The sequence below is a fragment of the Scylla paramamosain genome, chromosome 22 (genome assembly GCF_035594125.1).
Source record: "Scylla paramamosain isolate STU-SP2022 chromosome 22, ASM3559412v1, whole genome shotgun sequence".
NCBI classification, from domain to species: Eukaryota; Metazoa; Arthropoda; class Malacostraca; order Decapoda; family Portunidae; genus Scylla; species Scylla paramamosain.
The window spans coordinates 1522501-1537307 of record NC_087172.1 but is presented as its reverse complement, the minus strand read 5'-3'; the positions used below and the strand labels follow the sequence as shown (position 1 = coordinate 1537307).

Below are 14807 nucleotides of genomic sequence, written 5' to 3'. Positions count from 1 at the left end.
GTGTTGTGTTGGTTGGGTTAGTGAGACTGTGTGAGTTGGGGGGTATGGGGGTGAGAATGGGAGGGAGGGAGAGTACTGGTTCTTGATTGGTGTGTGTGTGTGTGTGTGTGTGTGTGTGTGTGTGTGTGTGTGTGTGTGTGTGTAGGTGGAAGAGTGTAAGAGTGTGTATGTGGATAAGAGGTTTTGTGAGTGGAGGAGAGTGGAGGAGAAGGAGAAGATGCAAGTATAAGTAAAAGGGAACATATTAGAAGGTGAATGAAACCAGTAGAGAGAGAGAGAGAGAGAGAGAGAGAGAGAGAGAGAGAGAGAGAGAGAGAGAGAGAGAGAGAGAGAGAGAGAGAGAGAGAGAGAGAGAGAGAGGATAACGTTTAGAGTGGAGAATAATAGTGGATTGGAAGTTGAGGAAGACGAAGTGGAGGAGGAGGAAGAAAAGAAGAAGAAGAAGAGGACAGAATGAATGTGGAGGAGGAGCAGAAAGAGGAGGAGGAGGAGTTGGAGGTAAAATTGCTAAGGACGAAGAAGGGAGAGTTGTGAGAGACAGGAGGAGGGGATGGGAGTGGCAAGAGGACAAGGAGGAGGAGGAGGAGGAAGGGGAGGAGGAGGGGATAGGAAGAGGGGAGAGGGGGAAGTGGAGGGGTATTGAGGTGAGCCACAGTCACCAGTTCCCAGAGTGACCGGAGTGTGTGTGTGTGTGTGTGTGTGTGTGTGGCGTGGCTAACTATTTATAGTAGCCTGACTTGAGTTTGGGAGAGCCTGGGAGTGTGAGAGGATGATAGTGTGTGTGTGTGTGTGTGTGTGTGTGTGTGTGTGTGTGTGTGTGTGTGTGTAAAACCCCTTCGTTATGGTTTCTCGGGTGATCACCAAAGCACTAAAACCCAAACCATAAAGTGTAGGAGAGAAAGGGAGGAAAGAAAGGGTAGTGAAGGAGGGAGAGTGTGAGGGAGCAGCACCTTTCTTCCCCGGCATTGTGTGGAGCAGCGCCTTCCTCGCCTCTGACAATGTCCCGCCTCCACCTATTACTTTCGGGGCAGTAAAAGCTACACCCCTTAACGTCTTGGAAATAAAGGGACATATATATTATCTCATTTTTTACCAGTATACTAAGAAAACGAGGTGTTGTTTTCATTGTATTCTGAATGACTTTTTTTTTTTAGTTTATATAAGATATGTAGCTATTATTTTTATGTGCGTGAGTGTGTGTGTGTATATATATGTGTATGTTTATATAAGATGAGGTGAGTATGTGTCTTTGTACGTGTGTATATGTATGTGGTCAATAAACTATATGTCTATCTATCTATTTATCTATCTATGTATGTATTATTTTATGTGGGTTAGCGTGAGTGTGTGTGTGTGTGTGTGTGTGTGTGTGTGTGTGTGTGTGTGTGTGTGTGTGTGTGTGTGTGTGTGGCCGGTACTCTCACCTGGCCTACACCTCTCCCCGTCACCGTGGAGGCGCGGCTGTCTCACCTGTGCTGTTACCGGCCTCGATCGAATTACCTGGAGTTACCTGAGAGCGGGCAGGCGGTCACACTCTCCCGCCCCCTCCCTCCGCGGCCAGCAAGCAACCCGCAGACCCGCGCACTTCCCGCCCTCCTGCCGCCGCTGCATACAACTCCCACCCCTCACGCCCCATCAGTAGAGACCGTTTTCGAGACTCCCTGCCTCGCCACTAGTCTTACAATCTCGAGGTGCCCTGAGAACGACCCTTAAGACTAATATGTGTTACAGGTTCGTGAAGGGAGCCGCGAAGTGCGTGTCTGATTGGCTTGTCTCACAGTCCCAAAAGCCCATTAGTTCCTTAGTCCTTCAGCTTAGGTTCCTGCACTGCCTTGGGCTACGCCGCAGTTGAATAAATACGTTAAGTGTAGGAGTCAGTACTTGCCAAGAATGCCTGGTTTTTACAATCTTGTGAATAGCAGGTTTGGGGATTTTTTTCCAAGAAGGCAGTCGCTTCACACCCCAGATCCAGCCTGGCATGTCCGTCCCTCCCTGTCTCCTCCTCCTCCTCCTCCTCCATGCCGCCTCCTCCTTCCCCCTCTATATTGCCACACCTCTTCTCTATCTCTGTCCCGTGTTTCCTATAATCCCAGGTTGCTTTCCACCCATTCCTCTTAGATCGCTTTCCAACCATCCATTTTTCCTTCCCTCCATGTCTCCCCCTCCTCCACCTCCTCCTCCTCCTCTATATTGCAATACCTCTCTTTCTCTCTTCATATCCCATGTTTCCTACAATTCCAGGCGCCTTTCCCTCCATCTCTCCCTTCCAGATCACTTTCCAACCATCTCTTTCTCTCTCCATGTCTCCTCCTCCTCCTCCTCTACATTGCCACACCTTCCATGTTCTCTCCATATCCTGTGTTTCCTACAATTCCAGGCGCCTTTCCCTCCATCCCTCCCTTCCAGATCCTCCACAGCGACGCCAGCCACTAACCATCTCTCCATCCCTCCCTCCTCCCCTCCTTCCCTTCCCTCTCCCCCTCAGCCTCTCCTTCTGGACAATTTCCTCAATTTTACAAGGGGACTTATCCATCACGCTTGTTTCCTCGCTCAGTACCACTTGGGGACAGAAAAGCCTCCTCTCTCTTTTCTCCTCCTCCTCCTCCTCCTCCTCCTCCTCCTCCTCCTCCTCCTCCTCCTCCTCCTCCTCCGCCTACCACCCACGTAATGAGCTCCCAACAGTGGCTAAACGAAGAGAAGAAAGAGAAAGGGAAGGTGAACAGGAAAATTAAGGAGGCGAAAGTTTGTGAGATAAATGAAGGAATGCTGATAATTTTTCTTCTTGACGGAAATGGAAGATATTCAAAGGATTTTTACGCAGAAAGATTTAAAGTATAAACGAAGAGAAATAGATTAAGGGAAAGAAGAGGAGAAAGTAAAAATTCAGACGAAGGGGATAAAGAAAGAGACAAAAAGGAGAATAAAAAATTGAAAAAACACATACGGAGGAAGGAAAGAAGAGACAGATGAAGAGAAAGTAGAGAAAAACGTCAGAATTTAGACGAAAAATATAGAAAAGAAAACGAGGAACTTGTGGAACGGAAGTTAGAAAAAAGAAAAATAATATAAGAAAGAGGAATAGGAAGAGAGGGAAAAGAAAATGACTAACAGAGGAGAATGAAAATAAAGAAGAGAGAAAAGAAGAATAGGAGGGGACTTGTGAAATGGAGATTAGAAAAAGGAAGAAAAAACAGTAAAATAGGAAGAGAGTTAAAAGAAAATATGACAGAAGAATAAAATGGAAATAAAGAAGAAAGAAATGGCGTCGTGGAATGAAAGAGGAGGAGGAGGAGGAGGAGGAGGAGGAGGAGGAGGAGGAAGTCAAGGGAATGAGTTGTCACCATTAGCTTTGGTCAAGGGGTCAGCAGGGGTCCTCCGTTGGGTGGCCTAAACTTTTTTTTTTTCATTTTTTTTTTTTTTTTTTTACCCCTTACCACCTCTTCATTACTCTCTCTCTCTCTCTCTCTCTCTCTCTCTCTCTCTCTCTCTCTCTCTCTCTCTCTCTCTCTCTCTCTCTCTCTCTCTCTCTCTCTCTCTCTCTCTTAGTTCCTGGTTTCCTCTCTATTTTATTTTTTTGTTTTCATTTTTATTATTTTACTTTCTGTTTTGGTCTCTCTCTCTCTCTCTCTCTCTCTCTCTCTCTCTCTCTCTCTCTCTCTCTCTCTCTCTCTCTCTCTCTCTCTCTCTCTCTCTCCCACCATTCTTGTTATTGATTTTTATTGCGTTTTCTTCTCAGTTTTATTCATTTTTATCTCGTATGTTCGCATTTCCTCTCCTTTATTACAGTGTTTTCTTGTTACATCCTTTACAAGATCGTCTTTTCAAATTCTATTCATTCGTCATTTTTATCTGGTACCTTCTCATTTTTCTTTGCATTATTACATTCTTCTCTTCTTCTCCCCCACAATTTTATGATTATTATCGTTAATTCACTCATTCGCTGGTTTCTCTTTTATTTCTTTCTTTCTGTCTTTCTCTCCTTTATTACGTACACTTTGTCTCTCTCTTTTTCTTCTGCTCGCCTTGTTCTCCCTCTCCTTTATTACATACACCCTCTCTCTCTCTCTCTCTCTCTCTCTCTCTCTCTCTCTCTCTCTCTCTCTCTCTCTCTCTCTCTCTCTCTCTCTCTCTCTCTCTCTCTCTCTCTCTCTCTCTCTTTCATCTACTCGCCTCCTACAATTTGATCAATATTATCACTTCCACTCATTCCTTATTTTGGCTTTTTTTTTTTTTTTTTTAGCTATGTTTTTATTTTCGTAATCTTGGCAGGAGCGTCTTAGTCTATAATTTCCATTAATTTTTCATAAGCAGCCAGTGATGCAAAAATAATGAAAGCGTGCGGTCATTATATATTTTTTTTATTTTTTTATTTTTTGTCTCTCTCTCTCTCTCTCTCTCTCTCTCTCTCTCTCTCTCTCTCTCTCTCTCTCTCTCTCTCTCTCTCTCTCTCTCTCTCTGTCTCCTGTTCCTCTTAATTCTAAAATTATTTACGATAAATTTGGCGGAGGATGAGAGGGAAGAGGAAGGAAGAGAGAGAGAGAGAGAGAGAGAGAGAGAGAGAGAGAGAGAGAGAGAGAGAGAGAGAGAGAGAGAGAGAGAGACTAGGTGATATTGCTTATTTTGTTTGATAGTGCTAAATAGTTTTGCTCTCTCTCTCTCTCTCTCTCTCTCTCTCTCTCTCTCTCTCTCTCTCTCTCTCTCTCTCTCTCTCTCTCTCTCTCTCTCTCTCTCTCTCAGTAATGAAGACAATAATGGTAACAATTTACTAAATACATTTTTACTGATTTTAATATCTTTTTATTATTACTGCTATCTTTTTTTTAACTTAGCTTACTTCTTTCATTTTTTCTTATATTTATTCACTTTTATCGCTTTTTTTCTTTAAACAAAACAATTTCCTCTTAAACACTCACCTACTTTTAATCTTCACTCTCACCTCCTCTCTCCCCTCTCTCCCCTCTCCCTTCACCCCCTCAACCAAACCACCCACCACTTCCTTTCCTCATCACTCACCACCACCACCACTACCACCACCACCACCATCACCTCAACCACCATCGCCATCACTTTCCGGTAACTCCCCGCCCCCCACACCTGGACGGAGGCTGGCCAGGTTAATGAGTGTCCTCGAAGGGCCGCTCTGGGTAATGAGGAAGGCTAGTTATGGACAGCTGCTGGTAATTGTTGTCTTCTGTGTAGGTCTATTGTGCTGGTGGTGGTGGGTGGTGACTGCCTGGGTAGCTGTGGGGCTGTGTGGGTTGAGAGAGAGAGAGAGAGAGAGAGAGAGAGAGAGAGAGAGAGAGAGAGAGAGAGAGAGAGAGAAAACAGCCGTCACCTTCCTGTCTTACATTTTCCCTGCCTCCTTCTCTCCCTTTCTCCCTCCCTCCCTCCCCCTCCCTTCTTCCGCAGCGCCAAGCCTCTCCGGGACATTCTCAGGTGAGTGCTGGCTTCCTCACCTGCCCGCCAGGTACTCCTTCATTAGCCGCGCTTCCTTCATTAAAAATTCCTCTTCTTCTCCTATAGCTTTCCAACCCTTTATGTAAATTTTGTTTCTCTTGTCCTCTTTCTCTATATTTTCTTTTCGTGTTGTCCTCTTTACATTCTTCTTCCCTGCTGTTCATTTTTTCTATATTTTCAAAAAAGAACTTATGTGATTTTTTTGTAATTAGAAAATGGAAAATAAATACTTAAAAATGCGATGGAATGTTAATTTTTCTTAATGTTAATATTGTTTAAACTTACTTGATTTTTTTTTGTACAAGGGAATTGAGAAATGCTCATGTAGAAAGGTAATGAAATGTTGAAATAACTCATAATGTTGAAATAACTCGTGAGTGAAAAATAAACACGTAAAAAAAATAGAATGGAACGTTGAAATACTTCGTGATGTTAATATTGCGTAAACCTCATTTTTTTAGGTCAAATTAAAAATAAACACGTGAAAATACAAAGGAATGTTGGAATATTTCGTAAATTCAGTATTGTGCAAAATTCCTTTAACATATAGCGAGAGAGAAAGCGGGTAAGAGGGACGAGGTGATGAGAGGAAGCTGTGAGGTGAATGAAAGGGTGTCGGGACGCGAGAGAAGAGGAGGGAGAGGGAGAGGGAGAGAGGGAGAGAGGGAGAGAGGGAGAGGTGATTGTTAAGAAGATTGTAAGGAGGTAGGATAGATGGGAGAAAGATGAATGGGAGATGAGGTTACGTGGAGAGAGAGAGAGAGAGAGAGAGAGAGAGAGAGAGAGAGAGAGAGAGAGAGAGAGAGAGAGAGAGAGAGAGAGAGAGACTCCATGTCACGTCTGCGTCAAGGTGTTATGGAGACTTTCAAGGTCACTGTTTATTTAGACTTGTGGTGATTCCGACCTTTTCTCAACGACCTTTTCACTTCACAGCCTCTTCTTACCTGCCCACTTCCCCCCCACTCTCTCTCTCTCTCTCTCTCTCTCTCTCTCTCTCTCTCTCTCTCTCTCTCTCTCTCTCTCTCTCTCTCTCTCTCTCTCTCTCTCTCTCTCTCTCTCTCTCTCTCTCTCTCTCTCTCTCTCTCTCTCTCTCTCTCTCTCTCTCTCTCTCTCTCTCTCTCTCTCTCTCTCTCTCTCTCTCTCTCTCTCTCTCTCTCTCTCTCAGACACTGTATATCAAGGTACAGTGACAATTAAGTCTGGGCTGTAATGTTGTGCTTTCGTCAGCAGGAGGGGAAGGTTGGAGCAGAGAGAGAGAGAGAGAGAGAGAGAGAGAGAGAGAGAGGGAGAGGGAGAGTGGCAACAAGCATGCATACCCCCTCACTTCGTTAACGCAAGCTCCCTCTCTCACCCTTCCTACCTCTTCCTTCTACTCTCTTCTCCTTCTTCCTCTTCTTCCCTCTTCTCTTACTCCTTCCCACCTTTCCCCTTCCTATTCCTTCCTTTATTCCTTAGTCACCTCTTTCCCTTCCCTCTCTTCCTGCATCCTCTTCCTCTCCTTCCTACTATTCTTCTTCTCTTTTCCTTCTTTCTTCCTTCTCTTATTCCCTTCTCTTCCCTTTTCCTACCCTTTCCTCACCACTTTCTCTTCCTATCTCTTCTTCCTACTCCTTACTTCTTCCTCTTCCCGTTCTTCCTCCTTGGTCTTCCCCTTCCTATCCATTCCTCTTCCTATTCTGCTCCTCCTTCCCCCTAGTGATGGTGTTAGGCAGGTTAGACTGTCAAGCGTCGTCATTTAAGTCTTGTGATGATGAAGGCGATGGTGATGATGGTGGTGTTGGTGATTGGACTGGCGATGGAAGTGATAGGAAATGGTGGTGGTGGTAGTGGTGGTGGTGGTGGTGGTGATGGTGGTGGTGGTGGGGTCTTTACGCGGTGGGAATGATGGAGGAGAGATGGTGAGAGGGAGAGAGGGTTTGGTAGTGGTGGTCTCTCTCTCTCTCTCTCTCTCTCTCTCTCTCTCTCTCTCTCTCTCTCTCTCTCTCTCTCTCTCTCTCTCTCTCTCTCTCTCTCTCTCTCTCTCTCTCACCCACTTACCCAAACCATCCATCTATCCATCCATCCACAAACCCACACTCACTTCCCTCCCTCTCCTCCACCACTCTCTCTCACTTTTTCTCCCTCACCCACATCCCGCCCCCCTCCACCCACTACCTCCCCACCTCGCTCCCACAGACAAAACAGCGTCTAGCCCACAGTGGGACGCGTGGCCCTCCAAACATAAATAATATCAGGTGTCCCAGTCCTTGCCTTCGTCCATTCCCCTTCGTCAGGTAACACGCCTCACCTGTGTTACTCGCATCTCCTCCAGGTGTCTTTTTGCGTGTTACTGCTACACAAGACGAGATGTAAATATTAGTTACTGTCTGCTAATGATTGGAAGGAGGAGGAGGAGGAGGAGGAGGAGGAGGAGGAGGATGGAGAAAAGGAGGAAGATGGAGGAGACAGGCAGGGTTATATGTCAAAGGATTTTTTTTTTTCTTCTTTCCTAAATTGCTTTGTTTTTTATTGCCCTTTTTTTTCTTTGTGCTTATTTTTTTCTTTCTTCTTTTTCCATTGTTGCTTTATCCGTTTGTTTGTTTTTTTCTTGGTTTGTTGTGTTTCTTATTCTCGTTCTTTTCTTTCATCGTCATACGAATAGACATTTTGTTAGTTTTGTTACTACTACTACTACTACTACTACTACTACTACTACTACTACTTTTACTACACACTTTTGCACATTCTCCTCTTGTCTTTTCCTCCTTTTCCTGCGCCTCTTCCTTCTCCACCACCACTACCACCACCACACCACCTCCACCTCCTCCTCCTCCTCCTCCTCCTCCTCCTCCTCCTCCTCCTACAGCTTGTTACTTCGGCTCGCCCTTCGCCACGCGCCCCCCAGAGAGTCACGCACGTCACAGGAAGCGGAGGAGGTGTCGCTTGGGACCTCGATATGCAGCAACAGGAAGAGGGGGGGGGGGGTATCCCGGGTGGCGTAGGGGTCCCGGGGGGCGCGGCTCTTCACTCTCGGCGGAGGGAATGACGTCAGGAGAGCTTGCGTCTATTGCTCAGGGGGAAGGGGCATGGAGGAGGGGGAAGGGGAGAGGGGAGGGGGAGGGTAGATGGGTCCTCCTCTCTCGGGAATGTCTGCAGTAGTGGTAGTACAAGGTGGTGGTGGTGGTGGTGGTGGTGGTGGAGGCGGTGGAGAAGAATGAATGCATAGGAAGTTCGTAGTAGTAGTAGTAGTAGTATAGTAGAAGGAGGAGGAGAAAGAGGAGGAGAAGGAGGAGGAGGAGGAGGAGGAGGAGGAGGAGGAGGAGGAGGAAATAGTGGAAAGAGAGAGAGAGAGAGAGAGAGAGAGAGAGAGAGAGAGAGAGAGAGAGAGAGAGAGAGAGAGAGAGAGAGAGAGAGAGAGAGAGAGAGAGAGAGAGAGAGAGAGAGAGAGAGAGAGAATAATGTCCACTGTGTAGTGTCATCAGTCAGCCTTGTGTTGCCTTGCTGACGTACACGTTCTGAGTTGTAACCTTTTTTTTTTCCTCTTCTTTTTTTTTCTTTTCGTTTCACCTTCCCCTTTCATCTTTTACGTGGCTCCATATCTCTGCACGAACATACGAGCATAACCAGCTTGTAGAAAGTAGATTTGTGTATCTATATATCACCAAGTACACACACACACACACACACACACACACACACACACACACACACACACACACACACACACACACACACACACACACACTGAAAGCAGACAAGGGTGTACAAGAAGGAAGCAAAAAGAAGGTACTATGGTGGTGATGGTGGTGGTGGTGGTGGTGGTGGTGGTGGTGGTGATGGTGGTGAGACGTCATTCAGTTCATCTCAGTTTCGTCTCCGTCTTGAGTTTCCGACGTCTTGTTCCCGTCTTGTCTCGTCTTCTCGTGTTCTTCGCGACTAGACAGGAGAAGGATTTATAGGAGGTCTCTCTCTCTCTCTCTCTCTCTCTCTCTCTCTCTCTCTCTCTCTCTCTCTCTCTCTCTCTCTCTCTCTCTCTCTCTCTCTCTCTCTCTCTCTCTCTCTCTCAAAGCGCGATAAAAGGCGGGCAAAATACGGAGAGTTTTTGTTGTTTTATGACCGTGTATGTGTGTGTGTGTGTGTGTGTGTGTGTGTGTGTGTGTGTGTGTGTGTGTGTGTGTGTGTCCTTATCACCTTCCCTCGCGTGTACCTTTCCCTTAGCAGGTAGAACATCACAAACATCCATCCTCCAGCTTACCTTTTGTCCCCACCTGTACTTTACTCCGCATTCTGAAACCTTTGCGACGCACCTCCACTACATTGAAAAGGCTCTAGTTGAAGTTACACGGGTTTTTAAGTGCGTTTTCACGGTTTTGCTGACAGGTTGGCAAGATTTTTTACTTATTAATGGTAGAAACCCTCTTGTGAACCAGGCCAGTCATCTCTCTGTGGCCTTCGAAATTTGAGAGAGTATAGTGTTATTGAATATGTTAGTAGGTTTGTGTCTTTTCTACTCCGGGAGTCTCGTGGCTTCTGGTGTGTGTGTGTGTGTGTGTGTGTGTGTGTGTGTGTGTGGGCGGGTTGTGATGTGTAATGAACGGCAAGCAAACCTGTTTCCTCCATCTCAAATTGCTGGCAGATTTTTTTTTTCCCCTTTATGGTTTTTTTTTTCTTACAAATACAAATGTTTTTCTGATTTTTCTGTCTCTGTCTCTTATAGTTTTTTTTTTCGCTTCTTTTTATAAATACAAAAACTTTTCTCTTATCATTTTCTTTAACAATTTTTGTTCTCTCTCTCTCTCTCTCTCTCTCTCTCTCTCTCTCTCTCTCTCTCTCTCTCTCTCTCTCTCTCTCTCTCTCTCTCTCTCTCTCTCTCTCTTACAAATACAATCCCATAATTTCTCTCTCTTATAATTTCTTATAATAACAATAATCGTATAATTTCTCTATCTCTCCCCCATGTTTTTTATCACTTACAAATACGCACAAACTTTTTCCCCTCTGTCTCTATCCAAAACAACCATTATTCTCTCTCGGTAACAAATACATTTTTTTCTCTCTCTTAAACAAATATGGGCGTCTGTAATTGGCTGGCGTTCACTGATTTCCAAGAATACTGAAACTCACTTTTCTCGGTGACAATGTTCTGTGTTTTTTTTTAATTCTTTTATTATGCAAGACTTTACTTTAATCAGGAAAAAATAACCACGTATAGATTAATATTACTCTTATTATTACTCCCTCACTGGTTTTGGTTCCTTTTGTCTGAGAATTGCTGTAAATATAAGTAGCAGTAGAAGCTTTGGAAATATTCAGTACATTCACTCCTTTAAGTTTGAACGCCATGAAAAAGAAGAGTTGAGCAAAATATAAGAGGAGGAGGAGAAGGAGGAGGAAGAGGAGGAGGAGGAGGAGGAGGAGGAGGAGGAGGTTTAGCAACTCAGTATATGCCGCGTCTTGTCCTCAATCGTCTCTGTCTCCCCTTCCTTCCTCACCTCCTCTTCCTCTTCCTCCTCCTCCTTCTTCACCTCCTCCTCCGCCTCACTCAGGTTACACACACCGACTCCCGCTCACACTCTTCGTCTCTCATTACCTGCATAAACACCTCCAAGTGCCTCCCTCCTCCTCCTCCTCCTCCTCCTCCTCCTCCTCCTCCTCCTCCTCCTCCTCCTCGTCGTCGTCTTGCCTTGTCAAAATACGAGTAAGTGTGACTTGTGTGAGAGAGAGAGAGAGAGAGAGAGAGAGAGAGAGAGAGAGAGAGAGAGAGAGAGAGAGAGAGAGAGAGAGAAGGAAGCTGTGTGCTGTATTTCTTCTTGTTCTCTTCCTTCCTTCCTTCCTTCTTTCCTTCCTTTCTTCCTTCATTTCTCTTTTCTGTATTTTTTTTATTTGTGTGTTGTTCCTGTTTTTTTTTTCTTCCTTTTTTTTTACTTGTTCTTTTATCGCTTGTTTTATGTTGAATGGTTGTTTATTTTCTTTTCATCTATCTTTTTTTTCTTTCCTTCCTTCCCTTCCTCTGTTTCCTTCGTTCTCACCGTAGTTTGTCCTTTTGTTTTCCTTGTTTTCCTTGTTTTGTTTGGTAAACGTTTGTGTTATTACGTGTGTTCGGTTTCCTTCCTTCCTTCCTTCCTTCCTTCATTCTTTCTTCTTACATTATTTATCTCTTTCCTTCCTTCCTTTTTTTTTCTCTGTTACGTGTCCTGGTAACCTTTCCTGTTTTTCATTTCCCTTCTTTTGTTTACTGTTTCATTTTTTTCCATCCGTTTCCTTTACTTACACATTTCCTAATCTTGTACGTCTCAATTGCATTTTCTTTTGTTATTCTTTGTAAACACATTTCTATATTTACATATTCCTCTCTCTTTCCTCCTCCTCCTCCTCCTTCATCTCCCCTCTCCCTCTTCCCCTCCCCTCACCCCTTCCTTGCACAGTAAACAACCCTGTACTATTTCACCCCTTTCTCTCCTCCACCTCCACCCCGTTCCCTCCCCCCCAATGTGGTATATTCTGTTAACCACCCTCACCCTTCTCCCCCCTCCAACACAGCCTCTGAACCCCTACTATCTACGCTGCGTCTCTCTCTCTCTCTCTCTCTCTCTCTCTCTCTCTCTCTCTCTCTCTCTCTCTCTCTCTCTCTCTCTCTCTCTCTCTCTCTCTCTCTCTCTCTCTCACGGCTCTCCCTGTTGACTCTCTTCATTTACAGTGTGCGAGAAGGGCCTGGACACTGGTTTGCATATCAGCCCCGGAGTCTCTTTGTCTCCCAGCGCCTGGACAAAAATTACAGCCCCAGGGAAGGCGGCAGCGTGTGTTAGGGGCGCCCTGTTATTTAGGCTTTCTTCCTCTTCTACTGCGTCGCCGTCGGGAGTGGGTAAGGGTTGTGGGTGGGTGAGTTGGAAGGGTTTGTATTTGTGTGTCTCGATTTTTTTTTTTTTCCATTTTCTTTCTTTTTGGGTGGGTGGTTTGGTGTGTGTGTGTGTGTGTGTGTTTGTGTGTGTGTATAGTTGTGGTGGTGGTGATGGTAGGTTAGTTTAATTTCCGTCTTTGTTGTTCATGTTCCCCCTTTTTTTTTTCTTCTTGTCTTTTTTTTTTTTTGGTCTTGTGTGTGTGTGTGTGTGTGTGTGTGTGTGTGTGTGTGTGTGTGGTATGTTGTGTGGTTTGTTTCTCTCTCTCTCTCTCTCTCTCTCTCTCTCTCTCTCTCTCTCTCTCTCTCTCTCTCTCTCTCTCTCTCTCTCTCTCTCTCTCTCTCTCTCTCTCTGTTAGTTGCTATGGTGTCGTTTAAGGCAGAGGTAGTCTATGCAAATAATGATTCAGTGTGTGTGTGTGTGTGTGTGTGTGTGTGTGTGTGTGTGTGTGTGTGTGTGTGTGTGTGTGTGTGTGTGTGTGTGTGTGTACGGGATGATAGTGGACGAGAGAGAGAGAGAGAGAGAGAGAGAGAGAGAGAGAGAGAGAGAGAGAGAGAGAGAGAGAGAGAACAGAGAAACACCTTTTTTGTACAGTACCATAAAACTCTCCGGTATTTGCGTGTGTCTGTATCGAGAGAGAGAGAGAGAGAGAGAGAGAGAGAGAGAGAGAGAGAGAGAGAGAGAGAGAGAGAGAGAGAGTAAACACCCACCTAGGACAACCATCATTTGACATTATGGTTTCAGATTACAGGTGTTAGCGGTGAACTGGGAGCCGTCAGGTGAACCTTCGTTGTGCTTCACGTGTCGCCCTCCTTCTTCTGCTCTTCATATTCCATTCCCTCTAGTATTTTTTTTTTTTTCAAAGGAGAGTTATTTTTTATTCTTTTTTTTTTCGTCTTGTCTTGTCTTGTCCTCTTCCATTATGTAGTTCTGATTTTTTTTTTCTTTGGCGTGATATAAAAATCGGGTTTTCTTTCTTTCTGTACTTTTAAATTTTCATGTTTTCTTCCACTTCTTATTTAGGAGGAAGCTGGATATCTCTCTCTCTCTCTCTCTCTCTCTCTCTCTCTCTCTCTCTCTCTCTCTCTCTCTCTCTCTCTCTCTCTCTCTCTCTCTCTCGCTCTCTCTCATTGCAAGGTTACTCCCAGACGCACCTTTTGAAATCAGTTCCCTTTCTTTCTTACTTTTTTTCACTCTTAAATTTTCGTTTTCTTTATAATTCCTTCTACTATTCATAATCCATTCTTGCTAAAGCAGTATTCTTTTCTCTCACAGTTACCAACGCCATTCTAGACTCTTACTCGTGTGCGCATCTCTTAAGAAGCTTTGTAGTGTGGAACAGTCTAATTGAAGGTACTATATTTCTATTCTGCTTAGCTATGTATTTTTTTTTTAACACCTTAGAAATCACGTCTTTTTGATACTCCCTCACCCTGTTCCAATCCCAGTAGTAGTAGTAGTAGTAGTAGTAGTAGTAGTAGTAGTAGTAGTAGTAGTAATAGTAATAGTAGTAGTAGTGAAGCAAAATTACTAAGACTATATTTTTTCGTTTACCTTTTTCTATTTTGGGACTTGCAGTTGTTGTCTTGTTTGCTGTTCCGTCTGTCTGCCTCGTTTCCTGCTTCCCGCCCTTCATCTCGCGCCGGCACGAGTGTTTTGTCTTGTTTTTCTGTCACTTTTTGTCATTTTTTGCCCGCTTCTGTATTTCCATCATTAACGAGATATGGGACAAGAAAAATAAGCATAATTTTCACTTAATGGGTGTATTTAGGACATTATCTTCCTCCTCGTGCTCCGCCTCCTCCTCCTCCTCCTCCTCCTCCTCCTCCTCCTCCTGTGTCTTTCTCTCTCTCTCTCCCTCCTCCTTTTCCTCCTCCTCCTCCTCCTCCTCCTCCTCCTCCTCCTCCTCCTCCTCCTCCTCCTCCTGTACAAAACCTATTGGCTGGTAACTGAAAAATGGATTGATTACTTTGTCGATACCGAGATAAGATAAGAAAGTAATATAGGAAGGCATGGAATCTCTCTCTCTCTCTCTCTCTCTCTCTCTCTCTCTCTCTCTCTCTCTCTCTCTCTCTCTCTCTCTCTCTCTCTCTCTCTCTCTCTCTCTGTAAAAGGTGTAGGTTAAGGATGTTTTTCTCAGCGATATTTTTCTTTCCTCTCGTCTCTCTCATTCACAAGAATAGTATATTATTGTTATTTTTCTTATTCTGTTCCTTTACCTTTGATAATACCAGCGTGTATAATAATAACAATAATTTTCTACTGTTGTGTTTTTCTTCGCTTCTCTCTCTTCTTTTTTTTTATTCAAGAGACACACTGGCCTAGCGCAACAAGAGGAAGAAAAAAAAATAACTGAGCTGTCAAAATTATCATCCGAAATTAGAGGATAAGTGTTTTAAAACATCACCACGAAGGCACATTCTAAAACGCTTTGCTCCCTCACCACGACTTGTTTCCAAAAGCCACAGAGATGATC

At 44.4% G+C, this 14807-nt stretch overlaps 2 protein-coding genes across 2 annotated transcripts in view; one reads left to right on the top strand and one right to left on the bottom strand.

Moving 5' to 3' along the window:
• LOC135111410 (uncharacterized) overlaps nt 1-14807 on the bottom strand; it is a 65394-nt gene that overhangs the window by 45076 nt on the left and 5511 nt on the right. The window lies entirely within an intron of this gene.
• Nucleotides 12164-14807, top strand: part of LOC135111411 (putative histone-lysine N-methyltransferase PRDM6) — a 165168-nt gene continuing 162524 nt past the window's right edge. The window contains exon 1 of the mRNA XM_064024669.1: nt 12164-12297. The gene's annotated coding sequence lies outside the window, so the exon portion shown is untranslated. The remainder of the gene's footprint in view (nt 12298-14807) is intronic.